This window comes from Marmota marmota, unplaced genomic scaffold (genome assembly GCF_001458135.2).
Source record: "Marmota marmota marmota unplaced genomic scaffold, marMar, whole genome shotgun sequence".
Lineage (NCBI taxonomy): Eukaryota > Metazoa > Chordata > Mammalia > Rodentia > Sciuridae > Marmota > Marmota marmota.
This window is the reverse complement of record NW_026000229.1, coordinates 38,515,550-38,537,593: the sequence shown is the minus strand read 5'-3', so window position 1 is coordinate 38,537,593 and position 22,044 is coordinate 38,515,550.

Below are 22,044 nucleotides of genomic sequence, written 5' to 3'. Positions count from 1 at the left end.
CCTCAGCAAATTAGCAAGCCCCTAAGCAACTCAGTGAGACTCTGTATCTAAACAAAATATTTTTTAAAGGGATGGGAAAATGTGGCTCAGTGGTTATGCACCCCTGGGTTCAATCCCTGGTACCAAAATTAAAAAAAAAAAAAAATACTGATCGCAGGGCCGCACCTGAGATCAAATGAACCTGAAACTTGTAGAACTTCTCAAATTTTAACATGCAGACATATCATCTGGGGATCTTGTTAAAAATGCTGATTCAGTGTCAGGTGGGACCCAAGATTCTTAACAGGCTTTCAGGTGATGCCAGTGCTTCCGGTCTACCAGATACAGACTGAATCTGTAGCTATAGACTGGTAATCTCCAGTGCCGGCACAATGTATATTTTCCATGAGAGAAGGCCATTCTTTCCAGTTTTTATTTTTGGTGACTAATGGTGCCCATTAAGAAAACAATAGATTTCATGTTTCTTACCAATAGGTGTGGGGGATGAGAAAACTAAGAAAAAGCAGAGTTATAAATAGTACACATGATGTTACTAATTATTAGTGAATATTAAAGTTTTTAATATAAAAGTCAGGATCAATGGAAACTTGGTGTCTCTTCGCTCTTTGTAGCCTTCCCAAGTTAAGTCCCTACTAGTTACGTTTTATATAAAACTCATCTCATTTTGAATTGTTTTTTGTCTCTGTGTTTTTCTCACTTTATTTGCCTCCTACTGCTTCCATTTTGCAAACTGCTGAGAGACTGTGTGTGCCTTGAGAGCAAACTAATAAACTGTAGTGGCTGTGTATTTGTTTCTGGAAATATTTCTGTGTCAGCTATTATGGGTGTCTCCTTCAAAACAATTTAACATTCAGATATAAGTCAAAAAGCACCATATATTTCTGCATTTCTGCAAACATAGTCTATAAAGTGGTATGCCTTTCAAAGTAATTCATAACAATTTCTCCTAGAGTCAAGATATTTTCAGCTAAAATTTCCCTGGTCTTACTCCAGGTTGATGACATATGGTAGTGTTGGTTTTGAGTTAGCTTTTGTTTTGTTTTCAATCTCTCCCTACTCCCCATCCTCCTTCTGAGCAGAGTCAGATTTAAATCAAAGAGGAAGAGCCCACACTGTATTCCATCTGGCCTCCAACTACCAGTCTCATTGCCCCAGTTTCCCTTTTCTCACCATAAGTACGTACCAAATATAACAAGGAGAAGAATCTCATTAAGCCTCATATTATAGATTCCACCAACTGGGTTAAATAGTCATTTCTTTTGAAGGGCAGTTAATAAGTGTATGCCACTGGACAGTTCCCACTTTTTAAGAGTCTATGCTTAGCATTATTAAATGTTACATTTATTGTTTAGGACATGCCTTGGATGCATCATTTCACTTCATTTCATAATATACCATGAGTTTGCACAATTATTATTCAAATTTATGCTTGAATTGCAGGGGATTAAAAGGTTACTTTTTCCAAGATCACCCAGAAACTGGCATTGGGATTCCAAACCAGGTTTCATAGTCTGTTCTCTGAACCTCCTCTTGGGCCTCAATTTCAGGAAAGAGGCTAATTGTATCCACTAGATGGTGCTGATTATCTTCTGTTAAAAGAAAAAAAAAAAAACTGCAGTGGCTTTTCCCAGTACCCTCCTTGGGTTTTAGATGTGATTCAAGAAGCCATTGAATTGAAATACATTGTATGTTCAAATTGTGCTTAGGTGCATATTTAAATAACCATCTAAATAGAAGTGAAAATTAGATCTAAAAAAAACCAGATTTTTTAAAAATCTTGTACATGTTATAAATATGTGAATATAAAGTAATTTTGAGAACCTGAAACTTCTCACAAATATTTACATAAAATTGGCAGATGAGAAAAGAAGTCCATTTATCCCTTTTATACTATCTCCGCTCCATTCAGCACCTCTTAATCTAGCTTGGCCACAGTGCTATTACATAAGTAAGGGTCATGAACAGGGAAGTATATAAAGCTTTAAAGAACAAAAAGCAGATTCTGGAACAAGTAATCTTATTTTTATTCAAGGTAAAACGCACTTTATATTTAGTAAGTGTTTCATATCTTTTTCATATAATACCTTCTTTTTGCACTTAAAATCTGAAATAAATCACTTTATGTGGGTTCTAAGATTTTATTGTTCATAAGAATCATTTGAGGCATTATTAGTTCTAGTCCCTATTCCTTATTCAATAGGAAGAGGCCCAGTCCAGAAACCTACATTTTAACAAGTATCTTGGTGATTCTGGTATGGTGGAACCATGAACTTACTGTGAAAACCACTGGCTTACAGTTTGTGTTTCAGAAGATAAATAGTGATGAGGTCACTGCTCCTGGAGGCACCAAATTGCTGTCATGGAGCTGTGCAACACGGACGCTCTGAACTGTGACATCTGGTCTTCCTTTGTAAATGTAAGCTAGAAAACAGAAACATTTTCTCCTTTCCTGCTTCCTTGATTCTGAAATTTTCTCCTCATTTTTCCTGTCTATTATGAATTCCTATACAGAATTAGGTGCTGGTCAATGGATACCATCATTTTTTTTTAAATCAAGGAAAAAAATTATAAAGCTTGCCTCAATCCTATTGACTTGAAAACATGCCTATACTCTGAATCTTTTTAAAGTGAAAAGGGTGTTACAGTTTGAATATATTGTATCCCCCAAAAGTTCATATGTGAGATAATGCACAAATGTTCAGAGGCAAAATGATAAAATGATTAAATTAATTATGAGGTCTAGCCTGATCAATGGCTTAATCCATTGAGCTGGATTAACTGGGTGGTAACTATAGGCAGGTAGGGCATAGATGGAGGAGATGGGATATATATTGTATCCCTGGTACATAAAGCTCTCTCTGCTTCCTTATTGCCCTGTCCTGAGCTGCTTTTCTCTGCCACACCCTTTTACCATGATGTTCTGCCTCACCTCAGGCTCAGAGCAAGAACGTCAACCATCTATGGACTGAGACCTCTGAAACTGTGAGTCCCAAAATAAACTTTTTCTCTAAATTTTTTTTTTTTTTTTTTTTTTTTTTTTTTTTTTTTTTTTTTTTTTTTTTTTTTTTTTTTTTGGGAGGTTGGTACTGGGAATTGTTCTTATTAGTCTTTTGGTCACAGGAGGGGAAAAGCTGACTGAAACAAGGAGTTAGCTCATACATTGTCATGTGACCTTGTTTAATTACTTCAAGGGATATGAATTTCAGTGGGAGGTAAGGGACTATCCAGGAGATGGTAGAGATGTGTAAAATCAGCATGCACATACAGAACAGTGAAGTTGTCACCTTCAGTTCCACAAGAGTTATAGAAGCTTGCTCTTAAACATAAAATAAACAAACAAACAAAAAATGAAGATGTCCCTCGCTATTTGGGTTAGGGGCAGTCATGAACTCAGTTCTGCTCTCAAGAGATCAGCTCTACCAAACAAATCATTCTCACCAAAAATGGAGGAATATCTTCTTTTCTAAGGCAGTTCCCTCCATAAAAGAACACTTAACTTTATCATTATATTGCTAGCTCCAAAGTTTGGTTCCTCCTGAAATTCTTTTGTGTGTGTGTGCATTGTAGTTGAACATAATGATGGATTTATTGTTACATAGTCATACATGCATGCAATGTAACAATATAATTTGGCCAGTTTCAGCCCCCACCCCACCCCCAGCACTTCCACACTCCCTCCAGCTCCTGCAATTCTTATCTGTAAAGAATTAAAGAATTGCAGAAGCTTCCCGAAGCTAGCTGTTGTTCCCGTGGCTGGATGCCGGCTAGGATTACAATGCTCTACTCCTGACTCTTCTCCATGCCAGCAGAGCAGATGAGACACGGCTTGTGAAGAAGGGCTGAAGAGTTTAGTAATTTCACAGCAATAATCAATCCTGGCTGAAACCCATGGTTTCTGAACACCATCCCTGCATTCGGTGTCATGCTTCATGCTTCTGCCTGCTGACAAGCTCGTTTTTCAACCCAAAGCATAACTTTCTGTATTGAGCTTGGTCTCTCAGATCCCAGAGGAGTTTTGTTTACTGTTTTGAATCTCTTGATCTATATACTAAATACAATTTTATCATATAAGTTATAGTAAATCTTTATTATTATGTAAACCTTTGTATGTACTTTAGCACAAAGTAAAGGAAGTTAAAAACAATTAACATGGCAGGTTAGAAATGTATTCAAACCAAACAGTAAGGGTTTTAAGCAGCAATGTACAGAAATGCTTTTTCTCAGAGTTAACATCTCAGAGATTAAAGAAATAAGTAAACAACCATAGTGCTTCAAGCTGCCCCATCCTGGAATTATTATTTTTTACAGTCTTCTTTCTTAGTTGAAATTCAAAGTCATCTTTCTACTATTTGGACATACAGTGTGTTTATTAAATTAGGAACTAGTCATCCTTTTGATGACTATTAGCTTTCTACCTTAAAATATTTCCATATCTTATCATCCTAAATCCTTATTTCATGAAGGTGCTTTATTTCCCCTTCATTTTATCATAAGAGTTAAAACAGAATTAATATTCCAATTTCATTAAAATTTGTATTTTATATTCCTCTAATTCATACAAAAAATATTTTTAAATTATGCATTCCTGGATGCCCAATCTGTCTCTGCTAAGAACAGCCTGGGCTGGGGCCAATCTCAATCTCTCTCAGTCTCGACTTCTTCTTTGAGTACAAAGAGAGAGTAGAGAAAGGTTCTAAGGCAGTTTCAGCTCCAAGACTCTGTGATCCTCCTACTGGCCTCCAGTGACTAGCAAAGACAGAATGAAAAGTTATAGGGAAATATTTATCTTCTCAACCTACTATCTTCTGAATTATTTAACTTCATCATGAAAGAAGTTTGAAAGCATTGGTTTCCACTCTCTATGTCTTGCTTAGGATTAAACATGTTTTTGAAAATCCTTGGTTCTCATCCATGATCTTAAAAAAAAATACTTAATCTCTTCAGCCTCAAATTCTTACTAAATTCCAGTAATGGTATATGACTAGACTAAGATCTCTAAATTATAAGTGCTCTTACTGTATAAGGTAACTGTTCATTTTGTGAAGAAAGGAATTTTCTGGATTTTAAAAAAACTTGTCATCATCTATTAAAAAAATCATTAAGGAAGATGCACTCCAGAAAATATAATTTTCACTTTCCTTCTGCAATTTTTGCCTGTAGATGAACATTTACTACACTCTCTCATGGGTTTTTTTTTCTCCCCAAAACTATCTAGAGAGCAAGGACTATGTCCTGAACACTTCATGCTCCACTGTAATAGTAAGTATTAAATGTAATAACATTGACTGTTGTGAGTGAACAAATCTTGTCAGTATATTATCAAGATTACCAAGCGCCCCTCCAGAGCCTGGGCAATGGGTGAGAGTGATTTGATGACAATGACTCTGAAACTAACTACAGGTAAACTCACACCAGAATCAGCAAAGAGGAGATGAGGCACAAGATGATGCCTGTGAGTACTCTCAGCAAAGCCATCTCAAGCCTGACATTCCTTTAAAAGTTTCTAAATAAACATTTAGTGTAAAACTAATGCCTCTACCACAAAACAGGGGGGAATGGTGAGGCAGAAGAAAATTTGGAAAATAACATTGAGAAAAACAGCTGCCAGTCATTAAGGATTTTAATCTAGTCCCCAGTACAGTTTAATAATATGTGCCAAGTGGGTATTCAAAAAATAGTCATGATAACGATAGATGATGATCATCAGTACTTTGGAGGGTATAAGCAGAAGAATTGGGCTTTAATGCCTTCTGTACTGTTTTTAGCTGTCTCTAACTTGCTTCATCTCTCAGGGCTAATGATGCAGCCATCTGCGCCTCTAGTTTCCCCATCTGCAAAACAGAGATCATATCATTTCCTACAGAAAGTTTGTGGGCTGTGCTTTAATATCCTCCAGTGAAACATCATATATAAATAAGAAGCAGGCAATAAGAAGCCAAATGCTACCAAGGGAGAAAACTTTAAGACAGAGTGTTATATGTTAAAATTAATTAGAACTCCTAAATAATAGTCTAATGACTTGAAGTGGTTGGTACAAAGGTACTGATATTGCACTCACTTTAAACAGTCAAGAGTATAAATTATTAACAGATATATAAATTCCAGGTAAATTTGACTTATTAAATTTTGTATATATTTATCCAAGATACTATGTGGGTTCTAAATTAATTTCTGAAACAAACTAGCATTATTTTTTTAGTTGTCAATGAAACTTTATTTTATTCATTGATTTTTATGTGGTGCTAAGAATTGAACACAGTGCCTCACACTTGCTAGGCAAGTGCTCTGCCACTGAGCCACAACCCCAGCTCCAAACTAGCATTATAACTTAAACTTACTCTAACAAAGTAGTGCTGTCTCAAGAGCACCGTAATAAATACACAAAAGAAGAAATCTTTCTTCTTGAATATCCAGAGGATATGGGAGGGAAGAATAAAATTTAGATTAGCTCATAATTACCTAGTCTATACAGAAAAACCAAAGGAATTACCTGAGTAAATGAACATGATATAAGCATCTCTGCAAAAGCCTTTGGTTACTCTCGCCTTCCAGCCTAAACCGCTTTGTTCCTCAATTCCCTGTAACAATGCACATGGTTTGTTCTCATTTGTTTAGTCTGATAGTGCATTGCAAAATACAGAAGATTTTGAAAGTTAACTTGTATTTTTTATCAAAATAATATGTATATATGGTTTTAAAATATAACCAAAAAACATAACAAAACAAACAAACAAACAAAAAAACAGAGAGCTCCAGAGAATAGAATCTGCAATAATTTCAGCTGTCTCTTCTGACATTCACACATCTCCATATTTCTAAATAATATGTATATTCTACTCTCTTTTGAATTATCCATTTTGGACATAATTTGATTGCCTCCTGTCATGGTAAATGAGGATACTGCTCTCTTGTACAAACATCTTTTCTACTTCTCCACCCTCTCAATATCATTGTAATTTTTTTGGTTAAACCAACATCTGGTGTTTATGTTAATATGTTCTCATAAATTTCATTCACCTCTAAGGATCAGTACCTATTGCTGATTATATTTCCTTGTTCATCCTTCACTTCTTCTGAAGTTAATATTGCCTTATTGTTTCCTTTGCTTATTTCTCCGTATATGCATTGCCAATTCTTCCTACACCTCCCAAACACCCCTCTGGGCAACAGTAACCTATGAGTTACTGTTTTCTTGGAGACATCCCTCCTAGAGAATTCTATCTCCTCCTCTCTGGACTGGTTGTTCTCTCTGTCTGCCAGCAGCACATCATTCTGAAATTTCCTCCTGTGTTTTCATTGTTGTCATTTTTTTTGTTGTTGTTCTTGGTTCTGGAGATTGAAGCCAGGGCCTCATACATGTTTAGTACATGCTCTACCACTGGACTACACCCTCAGGCTCTCCTCCAACTCTTATCCTTGAAGTTCCCTTGGCATATATCCTGAGCTGGCTTACTGTTTCCTGGACTTTGCATCTTCTTCTTTCATGCTTTCACCTTCATTTCTTGAAGCACAACATCTAGTAGTTTTCAGATTATAAAATCAATATATTTGCAGAAGAAATGATAACTTTCACTAGATGTATATCTCTAAAAACGGCTTAAATGTGGACCCTCCACAATTCAAGAGTTGAAACTTAATGGCTAATGTGAGGGTAGGAAAATGTTGGTCCTTTAAGAGGTGATGAAATCATGAGAGCTCTTCCCCTCCTGAATGGAATGAAAGATGCTTCACAAATTCATGGGACTTGCTCTTCTACTTCCCAACAAATGAGGACACAGCATTCCCATCCTCCAGATAATGCAGAAACAGGGCACATCTTAGAGTCAGAGAGTGGCCTTTACCAGACAATAGGACCTGCCAGCACTTTGATCATGGACTTTCATATTCCAGAAATGAGGTATAAATTTCTGTTCTTTATATCTAGTTGGTGGTATTCTGTCACAGCAGTCCAAAAGGACTAAGCTATGTCTCAAATCACACTGCTCCAGCTTGACCTCTGGCTGTGAACACGCTATACAACGGTCATCCTAAAATCTCCTTTTTCCATGACACCCCCTTCTCTCTTTACCACTTTTCTATGTCACGTACCCTGTGTCTAATCTCTGACTTCCTTTTGTTTTAAAGGAGAATATTCTCTGTTGGCTTTTAGGAAATGAGTACATGAGAGTTTTTTGAGACTTATATGTTTGGAAACATCTTTATTTCACATTTGAAATTGGGCTGGATATAGAATTCTAGATTGGGAATAATTTTCCTTCAGAACAATGAAGGCACCATTCTATTATGTTATAGCTGCTAGTGTTGTTGTTAGGTTCAAGGCCATTCTGATTCCTCATCCTTAGTACTTGACCTATTTCTTCTCTCTGAAAATTTATTGAATTTTCTCTTGGTCACAGATCTTTTAAAATTTCATGATGAGGGGCTGGGATTGTGGCTCAGTGGTAGAGCGCTCACCTAACACGCACAAGGCCCTGGGTTCGATCCTCAGCACCACATAAAAATAAATAAATAAAATAAAGGTATTGTGTCCAACTACAACTAAAGAATAAATATTTTTTTAAAAATCATGATGATATGTCCTATTTTCACCCATTTTGTTGATATTCAATGGTCCTATTCAATATGAAAATGAGACAGTTTCCTAATTATTCATTGATGGTTTCCTTCTTTCTATTTGTCTCTTCTTTCTACCTAGATTCCTCTCTAAATTACTTATCTATTGTCCTTTTTTTCTCTCTCCCTTTATCTTTTTACAATACTCTCTGGGATATTTCCTTGATTCAAATTCCATTGAGGTTTTTTTGTTTTGTTTTGTTTTGTTTTGTTTTGTTTAAATATTTACTTACTTTTTAGTTGTGGTTGGACACAATATCTTTATTTTATTTATTTATTTTTATATGGTGTTGAGGATTGAACCCAGGGCCTCACGTGTGCTAGGCAAGTGCTCTGCCACTGAGCCACAACCCCAGCCCGTTTTGTTTTGTTTTTATGCTATGAAGTAAATCCCAAGGCCTTAGAATATACCCTTTAAGGTATGCAATATCTTTTTTTTAAGAGAGAGAGAGAGAATTTTTTAATATTTATTTATTTAGTTAGTTAGTTTTCGGCGGACACAACATCTTTGTTTGTATGTGGTGCTGAGGATCCAACCCAGCGCTGCACGCATGCCAGGCGAGCACGCTACCGCTTGAGCCACATCCCCAGCCCAAGGACACTGGTTTTTAAAAAAGTTTTCTCCCTGTGTATTCTGTTTGTCCCCTGAGTATCTTTTTTCCTGTGCTCCTGTTGTAGCATCATTTTTTTATGCGAGACACTTTCCTCAGACAAATGAGATTCCTTGGCTGTCTACTCATTTTTAATTGGGTTGGAGAAGACATGTTGATTCATAGCTTTACAGTAGGCTGATCTGGTTGGGCTGTATTGGGGAAACGTCTCCTGTTAGCACTTTCAAGTCTTTCTTCTTAGTCTAGCCTGATTCCTCAGAAAAAGGCACTTCCAGTCTCCTTGAAAAATAGTAGAATATGGGGTAAAGACTAGGAGGGGCAGAGGCTGGTAAATCTGGAGGGAGAAGTGGTAGCTGACCCAGAAGTGTGGACCAAGACAGCAAATCTAACAAAGCCCTAACTGCCTCTCAACCTCCCCCACCTTATATCCAGTTCCAAAGCTAAAACCTTAGCCAAGCATTACCAGTTGTCAGAAACAAAACAAAACAAAAACAAACCTCTAGCATAAAAAGCAGATTCCTGGACAAACCCACAGAAAAAAATTATCCCTAATATCCCTAATACCAGAAAATATTCAGACCCTTATAAAGGAATAAAGTTCTTGGGAATTTCTTATTACTTTTGTGGGGTAAACTGGGCCCAATATGCTTCTCTCCTATTCCTTATGTCCTTATGAATTTGTGACTTATTTTTTGACCCCTTAGCTGGAGTTTTAGAAGGATTTTAGGAAGGAAAAATTAGATATGTATAACCAATCAGCCTTCCTTTATCAAGAACCATAAATGAGAGCTTGGGCAGTAGCTCAGTGGCAAAGCACTTGCCTAGCATGTGTGAGGCACTGGGGCCAATCCTTATCACCACATAAAAAATAATAATAATAAACAAATAAAATAAAGGCATGCCGTCCATCTACAACTACAAAAATTTTTTTTTACCAAAGAACCATAAATGATTTCCTTGTGACTATTCTTCATTAACTTAATATAAAACAGATAAAGCAAAAAGGGATAGATCTCAGGTAGGAAAACAATGGATTAATCTGAGAAGGTTATTTTATTGAGATTATATCCCTGAACAGGAGCAGCTTTCAAATATGTTCTTTGCAAATAATTAGTTAGTACATATATTTGAGAGTACTTTCAGCAGAAAAATTATAAAATGCTAGCTCAAATTATTGCACACAAGATGAAATTTATTACCTTATATAACTGGAAGTTCAGAGGTAGGGGCATATGATTAAGCAGCCCAGAAACATCATTAAGAACATGTCACCCTGTCTCTACTCTGCTGTCCTTTTTGTTACCACCTTTTCAATGCTAGTTCCTCTCACGGTCATCATGACTCACTGCAGTCTGATCTCAGAAAGAGTAATTAATCAATAGAAGCTTTCTTTCTTGTTCCTTTACTGTAACCCATGCAGATCCTATCACTCTCCAGTCGCTTTCAGATATTAAAAGTCCAGTCCAGTTTAAAACTGCAATACAATTCTAGTCTAACACTCTTCCCTCCTCTACCTCAAGCTTAAAAGCTGAGGAACTCACCACAGGATGATGAACATCAACTCCATCTGTATCTCACTGTGCCCTCTTCTGGGTCTCCCTATTGCCTCCATGAAGTTAGAAGGAAGACTGGGGAAGGGAGATATCTTCTCCTTGACAGGCACAGCCATGGTCCTCTCATTTGAATACTGTGGGGCGATCTGTGGAGGACTGACTTGTGGCCCTCTTTGTATACCTGTCAGGTGCCAATTATGGCACTTGTCCGACTACTTTCAACCCCCTCACTATCGTCCCACAACTTCCTTCCAGATTGGCCAGTAACCTCCCCTCAGGCCAAGTTTCTGTGGTTTATACTTGACATTTGAGAAAACCACCCATCCTCATCATGTCACAAGGTGGGTGTGTAAAAGGCCTTCTGTCTTGGATTTATCTCCAATTCCTTTCCCACATCTCAAAATTCATGACGAGCACATCAGCAAGTACACCCCCTAATCAGATTTCCAATTGAGGAAAAGAAGGCCAGCCTTGCATTTTTCACTGAGCAGATGTCTCATGACCTAGATAATGCTGTTTAAATTTCTTCTGTCTTCACTCCACATATAGCCTGGGTATGTGTGGGGACAGGGAGAGGATTGGGGCAGCAACGCTCATTCTGCTGCTTCTTAATTAATCATAAGAATATGAGAACTTTAGCTCCTCTTGTCCTCAGTTTGGGGACTTCAGCTACAACCTCAAGACATTAGTAAAAGTTCTGCTGAGCATTTTGTTTTACAATCTTAAACAAAATGGCGGGGCTGGGGATGTGGCTCAAGCGGTAGCGTGCTCGCCTGGCATGCATGGGGCCTGGGTTTGATCCTCAGCACCACATACAAACAAAGATGTTGTGTCCACCGAGAACTAAAAAAATAAATATTAAAAAAAAATTCTCTCTCTCTCTTTAAAAAAAAATGGCCAGCAGAATTCTGGTTAAATGCTTCCTCATTCATATATAGAAAGAGAAGCTCTCTAATTGCTATAATTCAGACATAAGTTGTCCCCTGAGAAGCTAATGTGTTAAGCAATGCAGGCATGTTCAGAGGTGAAATGATCAGATTATGAAAGCTATAAACTCATCCATAGACTAAGTCATTTGGTGGATGAATAATCTGAATGAATTACTAGGTAGTAATTATAGATAGGTAGGATGTGTGTGGAGGAAATAAGTCTATATAGACTTTAGGGTAGTGTTATATAATACTGTCTACACCAAATTTCCTCCATAAAATCTACCAATGGAAAAAATGCATAGGGAATGAGACTCTTAGTAAGAGAAAGTCAAAACAAACTATTGAAGTCTTCATAAGCATTAAGTTAATATAGAATAACAATAGTCTATAACATCATTAAATTTCAGAGTTGAAATTTCAACTCCCTCTTCAAGGTTTGAATATAAACCATTTGCTTCAGTCCACAAACTAAGTGTGAAAACATAGAATTTAAAATGTTCATTTTATTTTAATTTTCATTTTGAGGCCCTGGGATGATAGAAATAACCTCAGACAGTCAAGATTTCCTTCCTTTTCACTTTTATACCATGGTATTATGGGAGATGATGGTGGAAAGGGCAAATGTCTTCAATGTCATTGCTCAGTGATCCAAGAAGTTTGTCACTAAGAGATTCAGCTTTCTTGTCCACTGGCACTTATAGGTCTGAAGCTTCATCTTTTTTTAAAAAATGACACTCATGAAACCATCTATGAGGCTCTGCCTACGTGGACTCATTACAAGATCCCATATACTAGGGATCCATGACCTGGAGAGCAGGATATATGCAGATTCCCTTTGTAACTGCACAATTTTTTGTGTTGCTGCATCCTGGGGACTTTGTCTGGGAAGCAGTCTTTGGGCCCATTTAACCAGAAAGTGCAAATTTCTGCACTCTCATCACTTTCCTCTGGCCTCTCCCCTCTACTACTCAACCCCAGGGAAGCTTTTTCTATCGGTAGAGATGGCCCCGCTCTCTTCAAACCACCTCAAATCTCTGGTTATCCCAACCTTAACATTACTGATTATCTTAACATTACTTATTATTTTAGACCAGATATTACTTTTTTTTTTGTAATGGGCTGTTTTGAACATTAAAAGGTGTTTAGTAGCATCCCTGGCTTTTAGCCAATAGATGCAAGCAGCATCCTCCAATTCTTGACAATCATTACCAAAAATAACTCTTAGCTAAACCCAAGAGTCCCCTCTGTTTTCAAAACCTGGGCTTTGATACAAAACAACAAACAAACAAACTAAAACTAAGAAGAAACTCAAAGGCAATTTGCTTTTCTTTGAGGCAATGAATGCCTCGTCCACTTCCATGAAGCCATGCATGTAAATGGGAAGGGCAAGGCGAAAGGCAAAAGATATAGTAAATTAGATATACAGAGAATGCAGTTAACTTTTTTAAAATTTTTGATTTGATATATATGACAGCAGAATGCATTACAATTCATATTACACATATAGAGCACAATTTTTCAACTCTCTGGTCATACACAAAAGTAGAGTCACATCCTTCATGTCTTCTTACATGTACTTAGGGTAATGATGTCCATGGCATTCCACCATCTTTCCTACCCCTGTGCTTCTCCCTTCCCCACCCTCCCCTTTTCCCCTTTGCCCTTTCTAAAATTCATTTAATCCCTTCCCCCACACACACACACAGTATATTATGGATCAGCATCCTTAAATCAGAGAAACCATTTGGCATTGGTTTGGGGGGTTGACTAATTTCACTTAGCATTATATTCTTCAGCTTCATCCATTTACCTGCAAATGCCATGATTTTATTCTCTTTTAATGCTGAATAATAATCCATTGTATACATATGCCACATTTTCTTTATCCATTCATCTACTCAAGGGCATCTAGATTGGTTCCACAGTTTAGCTACTGTGAATTATGCTGCTATAATCATTGATGTGACTGTGTCCCTGTAGAATGCTGTTTTTAAGTCCTTTGGGTATAGACCACAGAGTGGGATAGCTGGGTCAAACGGTGGTTCCATTCCCAGTTTTCCAAGGAAGAATGCAGTTAATATTTTAAAAGCTTTATCCTACAGGTGTTTTCTCATCTCTTGCATTAGAATATATATTCCATGTTCATTCTAGCACCTTATTTGTGTGTATATTACATTTTATGTATGGACTGTAATGAATAAGCATATAGAAACTGAGTAGGGAGGAGAAGTATTTAATCACTAAATTCTGATCAATGCAGCTAAAAAAATAATTATTCTTCACATCTAACACACATGTCTGGAACCATGTTTCTCAGTATTGAACTTGCCTTCCAGGTTCAGAATTTACCCTTCCTTTAGTGAATGAGAGCAAGGTTTGGGTGTTTGCAGGAGAAGATGGATCAAAAACCTTGCATTTTATGCCTTTAACTTTTGCAGGAGTCCTTCTGAGGAAATCAGTAAGAACCAGCAATAACTCTACTTGCAGCAAACCTTTCATTAGCTCATATGTGAGGGAGATCTCATCATTGCCCCAGGGGCTGTTTCCTCTCATTTATTCATTCATTTATCATTTATTCATTTAAATTTGGCAATAAGAGGCTCCCAAATTCCCAGAACATGAATATCTGTGGAGAGTTCAATAAAACAGTGCTAGAGATAACAGTTTCAGGCCTTTATTCTACTGATGAACCAACTTATCCCCTTCACACAGGAAATTATAAAACACTGGTTGGAACCTGAGGCTAAGAGAAGGAGAGAGAGTTTAGCTTCTGAAACCTCACATATGGAAAATCTAAGATCATTTCAATATTTTAAAAACCTCACACAAAGAGGATTTTGATGTTGCCCTGGGCATTAGTACTGATTTCAATTCCTGTTTTATTCATATTCCCCTGCTATTTACCATGATTCATTTTTCTTTTGACTATAGGACTCTAATATAGTACACTAGTTGTGACATAAACCTGCTAAATTTTTACCACTATTTGGGGAAAAATAATCACTTTGTTATAGTGTTATTTATGCTGTATGTTAGTACAATAGTAGACTTCAATATGAAAGCATTAACCCTTCCCCTATACTAAAACTCAATCTAAAATAATCTTTCTTCCCTAAGCATCAGATCTGTCAGGCAGCAACTGTGTGTACACTGAGCCTCCTCACCCCAGGTGCAGATCTGCCAAGAACCCAGCATGATCAAGGATAGGGCATTGGCTCTTTTCTCTAGTACAATCAGACTTGTGCTTGAACTCCAGATGTTAATTTGGTGCACCAGGTGATAAACTGTAGTTCCTTTTCTAAGGATAGGCCAGTTTGGGTTTGTATGTCTGTCTGGCCCTACTCTATGTATACTCTGCTATACTTATATATCATTTCCAAAGTAAATGTGCATTCATATTCAAATATGACTTATAGGTTTTTGGAAAAGTTGAACATTCTTTTAATGTCCTTTTCAAACTAAGAATTGTCTAAAGAAATACTCAGGTTTAGAGTTTCTTTCTTCGGGAATTCAAATAGACCTTGGCATTACATACTGCCCCCAAATTATCATCATGTGTTTTTTTTAATTATTGTTGGAATAAATGATGATGACATCAGATAATATAACTTTCTGAGTAATATTCCAAATAAATTTCCTGATCACTTTTTTTTAAGTGAGCTGTATTATTGTGTCACTTGGATTGCACCTGAAAACAGAGCTCCAGAAAGGGCTTTGTGCAGGTATATTCGGAAGGTGATCTCTGAAGGCATGAATGAGGCTAGAGGAAGCAAGACAAGAAAGGAGGAAAAGTCAATATCAGGATGTGTTATTTAATTACCATGGTGGGCAACAGGGACTCAATTCTGCTTGGTCTCATGAGGATGGGACAGATGTCTCCCATAATTATCTAGCATAAGGGCAGAAAGCAGGGGTACTTATTCACTGGTTCCCATGCCCCACTCTCCATAGCACAGGAGGTAGAGAACGATCCCAGGGAGGAAAACAGAAGCTAGGCCTTGACTACTTCCAGGGGAGTGAGTGGATGGAGCCAGCAGAGAAGTCCACTGCAGACTCAGCCAAAATCAGATTGGAGGCGAAGTATGTGAGTCCATGCAACAGAAACTTCTGACACAATTATTATCCCTCCATTTTACAGAGAGACAACTAGAGTGTGTGGCAGTAACCTCACCTGCCTAAAGTCACAAAGCTGGTAGTGACAGGTGTTGGGAGTCGCCCTGGCTCCAAAGACTAACTTCCTCATCTCCCAAGAAGAGCCATCCAATGGTGAGCCCTGCTGGCTCACGTGATCCTTACCCACCAATCAGACTAGTCCTGCTGGCTCACATGATCCTTACCCACTGTTGAGAGCCACAGCTGAAGGGGCCCCAGCAAACTTCCAGCTGCCAGCAAACTTCCAGCTGCCAGCTGATGATTGGTTCACAGCGGCCCCAGCAAACTTCTAGCTGCCAACTGATTGGCTCCTCTGCGGTGATGTTCATTGGGCTGTTTCCCTGCCCTTTCAGACCACGGAGCTGCTCATTGGGGGACTTTTTTTGGCTCCACCCACGCGACCCAGCCAATCGGCCTCAAGAGCAGGAGGGGTAGAGGAGGTTGAGAGGCTTGTGGGAAGCCAGTGGTGGCAGTTGGACTCTGAGGGGATTCCTGAAGAGCTGTGTGGTGCGGTGTGTGTGTGTTCTAAAAATAAAGTTCGTTTCTTTTGACAAGTGGCTCCTGAATTGTGCCCAGCCAGACTGCGGCAACCCACCAATCAGAAAGCACCCCAGCCAACTGTCAAACCGTTCAACCATTAAACTGTCATAACTGTCAAACCACCCCTGGCTCTATAAATATGCAGAGCTGTTCCTCAATAAATGGGCATTTTCTCCAACAGCGAGCCTTGTTCGTTCTTTCATTGGTGCTGAAACCCGGGAGGGGAAATGCCTCGATGCTCAAGGGCCCCCTCTCTCAAGGCTTGCCGTCCTCTCTTTCGAGCGCTGCTGCTACTCACACAACACTAGCTCTTCAGTAGGTGAGTTCCCCTATCGGGTATCCAACTTCAGATGGGCTATACGCAGGGGTTTTGACCATGATCGTCTGGCAAACCTCTGACGCCCAATCTGGAGGAGAGAATGCACTCCACTACGACCTTCATGGTCACGGTGGACTCTCTGGAACCTGGTTCATGAGCAGGAGGTCCTGAGGGGTGGAAGAACAGGCACTCCACTTTCTCTCTCTCTCTCTCTCAACCACCCTTGTCCCTCTCCTGACCTATGGGGGCCTCTTCTTCCCTCCCTGCAGACTCCCCCTTATTAAATTCTGCACACAAGATTGGCTTTACTATCAATTAGACAATCAAAGTCAATGGCCCCTAGGAGGATCCCTAGATCCCGCAATTCTCAGAGATCTATTTAACTTCTGCGAGCACTCAAAAAAGTGGAAGGAGATGTTGAGGCTTTTTCTCTTCTTCATTCTCACCCCTATCTATCCGGCAGATGAACCCCCTCCCTACCGACCTCCCCCATCGAATCCGTCCAGCCCCTGACTCGGCCGACACCTTTAGTTTCCCCCAAACGAGGTCCTGCTCCCTAGTCCCACAAACCATGGCCCCCTTAAGAGAGGTTTTGGACCTGAGGGCATTATCTGGGTACATGTCCCATTCTCTATGAATGACCCCATGCAACTCGAGCAAAGGTTGGGCTCATTCACCACAGATCCCACCACTTACATAAGAGAGTTTCAGTGGGTCCTCCAGGCTCATAGCCTCACTTATATGTTATTGGCTAATACTCTACTTCTTGAGGAACGTACCAGAGTCTGGGAACTTGCCAGAGCCCATGCGGATGAAACTCACCGAGTTAATCCCAATCACCCTCCGGGGCCACTTGCTGCCCCAGAAACTCCCGACTAGGATTATACACAAGCTGGCATACAGAGTAGGGACCGATTCTCCACATGTATTATTGCTGGGCTCAAAAAAGCGGCACATAAGGCCGTCAATTTCCAAAAACTACAAGAGACCCCATCGGAATTTCTGAATCGGCTTATAAAAGCCCTTCAGCAGTAACCTAGATCCCAAAACCCCAGATGGCCGTCATGTCCTTATGACATATTTCCTCTCGCAGAGCTACCCTGACATCCGGGCCAAACTAAAAAGGTCGAACGAGGCCCTGCCACCCCCCAGACTGAGAAATTTCAGTCGCTCGCCCAGGCCCTGCAAGGTGCTTCCTTGGGTGGCTGCCCATCACCGAAACCCCCCCTGGGCGCCTGCTTCAAGTGTGGCAAGAAGGGACATTGGGTGAGGGCATGTCCCGTACCATGTACTCCGCGTACCCCATGCCCTAAATGTCAACAATAAGGTCATTGGGACTCTGACTGTCTAGATCTGGTAGGAGGCCTATGGCCAAGGAATCCTCTGACCTTCTGGGCATGGCAATCAATTGACAGAGCCTTGGGTCCTTGTCCCCAGCTGTAACAGGAACCCAGGGTACGGATTCAGGTGGATAGGTGCAAGGTTGACTTTCTCCTTGACACCAGGGCTACCTTCTCAGTCCTGACAGAATTCTGGGGGCAAACAGTGCCATCCACCTCTCCTATTGTCGGGGTAGGAGGAAAGACCATCTATCCAAGAAAGACTCCCCTATTACTCTGTTCCATATACAACTTCCCATTCTCTCTGACATTCCTAGTTATGCCCCAATGTCCAGTTCCTTTGCTCGGCCGAGATATTCTCTCTAAATTCAATACAACGATCAACATACGGGCTCCTGGCATCAGTCAGGCCCCAGAATCGGCCTGTTCATCTTTTCTGGCTCTTCTGGCAGAAAACTGGCCATTCTGCTCCACTTGTGAGGCTGACATGAAATACCATACTAACCTGGTTGACCCGATTGTATGGGATACCCACACCCCCTCTACCATTTCCTGCCCACCAGTTAACATTCATCTCAAAGATCCTAACACCTTCCCCAATCAGGCTCAATACCCCCTGTCCACAAAAGCTCTTCTGGGCCTACAACCTATTATTCAGGATCTTCTTAGCAAGGGGTACCTCCATCCTGCTCTTTCCCCTTACAATACTCCCATACTAGCGGTAAAAAAGCCCAACAGGTCCTACCTATGACTCATCAACACCTCCATTAGGCACACACATCCTTTGGTTCCCAACCCATACACCCTGCTGTCTCAGATCCCCCACACTGCCACCCACTTCTCGGTCATAGATTTAAAGGATATCCTTTTGCCTTTAACCTGAAATGTCCTTCCTCTGTGGACAAACCTTGGCCTCCGACCTCCAATCTTTTCACCCCCAGTGCCCCAAATCCACCCTCTTGTAATATGTTGATTATCGTCCGGCAAATCTCTTTGCTCACCTGCGGAGAGGAAAACACCCCACCACAGCCTTTAAGGCTATGGTGGCCCTCAGGGATTCCTTCCTTGGGCAGACTCGAAAGTCCTAGTCCTCTCACCTTTAAGACTCAGCCGCTAGAGAGACACTTACCCTCTCCTTCCTCTCCCCTCTTTCCAGCCCTGGGAGTATCCAACCTCTCCAGGAAGGGTCCCGAAAAGCCTTGGCCAAGGTCTCCCACGGCTCTGGCTCCATCCAGAATGAGAGCTTTGACTGTCAGGATTCGGTGACGACCAATCTCTGCAGCTCATAACTGCCACTTAGGCACTCCTGATTTTTTGGCTCTAGCGGGGAATGCCCCTTTTGCCAATAAATCAGTTTCCTCTTTCTCTGAGTCCTCTTTCCTTCTCCTTACATGGGTAATGTGTCCTCTCTGCCGGTCAACTCTCCCCTACAATGCCTCTTGGATCAAATATAGCACCCAGGCCTGGCCCACTTATCCCTTAGACAACCAAAGCAGATGGCCTATTTTTGGGTCCCTGGATCCCTCCATTCTAAGGGATCTCTTCCAGGCTTTCTTCTTGCTCCGATCCAATCCTGCTCTCTGCACCTCTTGCAAACCTCTACAAATTCTTCTAGCCTGTCCAAAGGGCACTCAACAGATGACACAGTTCTCCTACTTAATTTCTTGGCCTTAAAGGGATATCGGGCCTCTCCATAAAAGGCCCAAATAGCATGTATCTAGGGTTCTCTATCTCTCAAGGGAAAAACACCATTACAGTAGACAGAAAACAGCTTATTGTGTCTATACCTACACCAAAGACCAAAGATGACTCTCCTTCTTGGGTTTGGCTGGGTACTTCAGGGCCTGGATTACTTTTGAATTTCTCCCTCCTCACCAGGCCACTATACAATCTAGCCAAGGGCCCCCAAGATGAACCCCTACCCTTAGGGAAGCCCTTTACAAAAAGACCCTTCTCTGGGCACCCGCCCTGCATCTCCCCAACCTCTCCCGACCCTTCACCCTCTATGTACATGAAAAACAGGGACAAAGTCTGGACATTCTGGGTCAGGAATATGGCTCCACATTTGCACTAGTGGCTTACCTATCCATCGACCCCACCGTCAGGGGCTGGCCCCCATGCCTCAGAGCCCTAGCAGCAGCCCATGACCTCCAGGAAGAAGCACACAAGCTTACCTTTGGCTCCCTGCTAACCATCTCATCTCCTCACCATCTAAAGGATTTTCTCACTTACAAGGGGCTACAGTCACTTCCTCCTTCCAGGGTTCTATCCCTCCTTGTCTCTCCTTGAAAATCCCTCCATTTATTTTCAGCCCTGCTCTTCATTAAATCCTGCCTCCCTCCTCCTCCCATCTTCTCCCTCACAAGATCCCATCCACAAATGCCTGGAGGTATTAGAGACAATTTTACCCTGCCCTACCACCATTTCTGAGGGACCCCTGCCCTCTTATACATGAAGGGGTTAAAGTGGTGGGGTATGCTGTCATTTCCCTCTCATCCATCATAGAGGCAAAACCTCTCCCACACAATATCACCAACCAACAAGCTGAACTCATAGCTGCCACAAGGGCATGCGAGCTAGCAGAGGGAAAAACCCTCTCCCTATATACAGATCTCCCATGCAGCCATTTGGAAGAAAGGGGGCTATTGACCACCAAAGGGATGGCAGTCATTAATTCCACACTTATTTCTGGCCTACTACGAGCCTCCAGGCTGCCTTCCCAACTGGGAATAATCCATTGCAAGGCCCACCAAACTGACTCCTCCCTTACTACTATGGGTTATTCCAAGGCCGATCAAGTGGCTCAATCAGCCGCCCGCCCTACAGAGCTTTACCTCCTCTCTGCTACTCTTCATTACCACGGAGGATCGGCCCAAAGATCCCCAACAATTCTTCCAGTTTCTTCACTCTCTATTCCATTCTAGTCCACAGAGTCTCACTACTTTCCTTCACTCCTTTTTCACCCTTTCCCCACGTGATAAGACCCTCCTACAACAGATCACTTCCGCTTGTCAGATCTGCCAGAGAACCTATACCAATACTCCATTAAAACCTAAACCTTTCCCTTCTCATCAGGCCCGCGGTCATACCCCGGCTGTAGACTGGCAGATTGATTTCATCAACATGCCCTGAGTAAAAAACATAAATATCTTCTTGTATAGGTAGATACTTTTTGGGGATGGGTTGAAGCCTTTCCCACTTCTAACAAGCGGGCCTCTACGGTAGTTGATCTGTTGCTTACTCACATAATCCCCCGTTTCAGGATGCCCACTTCTATCCAATCAGACAATGGCCCAGAATTCACCTCGCAGGTAACTCAGGGACTGGCTCACACGCTATCACTCCCTTGGCATTTCCATTGCCCTTACCGCCCCCAGGCTTCTGGAAAGATTGAAAGGACCAATCGGTCCCTTAGACCCTCACCAAGCTCACCATGGAATTAAGCCTGGACTGGGTAAAGGTGCTCCCCTTGGCTTTATTGTGCATTTAGGCCTTACCAAAGAAGCCTTCTAATCTCTCACCTTTTGAAGTCATTTATGGCCGTCCCCTCATTCCTCCCAGATTGCCTACAGAACCCCTAACTATCTCCGAAACCTATGCCCTGCCCTTCCTCTTCCATTTACGCTCTGAACTCTGGCACTATCAAGACTGGCTCCTTCCTGACCCCAGTCTCTTTCAAAACCCTACCTCCTCAACACCTGGTCAACTTGTTTACTATTGCCCACCGGGGGAAAAGCCCCCTCTAAAAACAAAATGGGAGGGTCCTGCTCAGGTGATTATGTGCACTCCCTTGGTGGCCAAACTCAAGCTGTCTAATAACCAACTTACCCCATGGATTCATATTTCCAGGCTTAAGCCCGGCACTCCTACACCTTCATCAGAAGAGCCAACGATCGTCACCTGTCATTAAGTACTCTTGTCAATGCTCCCCCTCATTTCTGGCCCCTCTTGGGTCCTCTCTTTGTCCTGTATCTGAAGATTCAA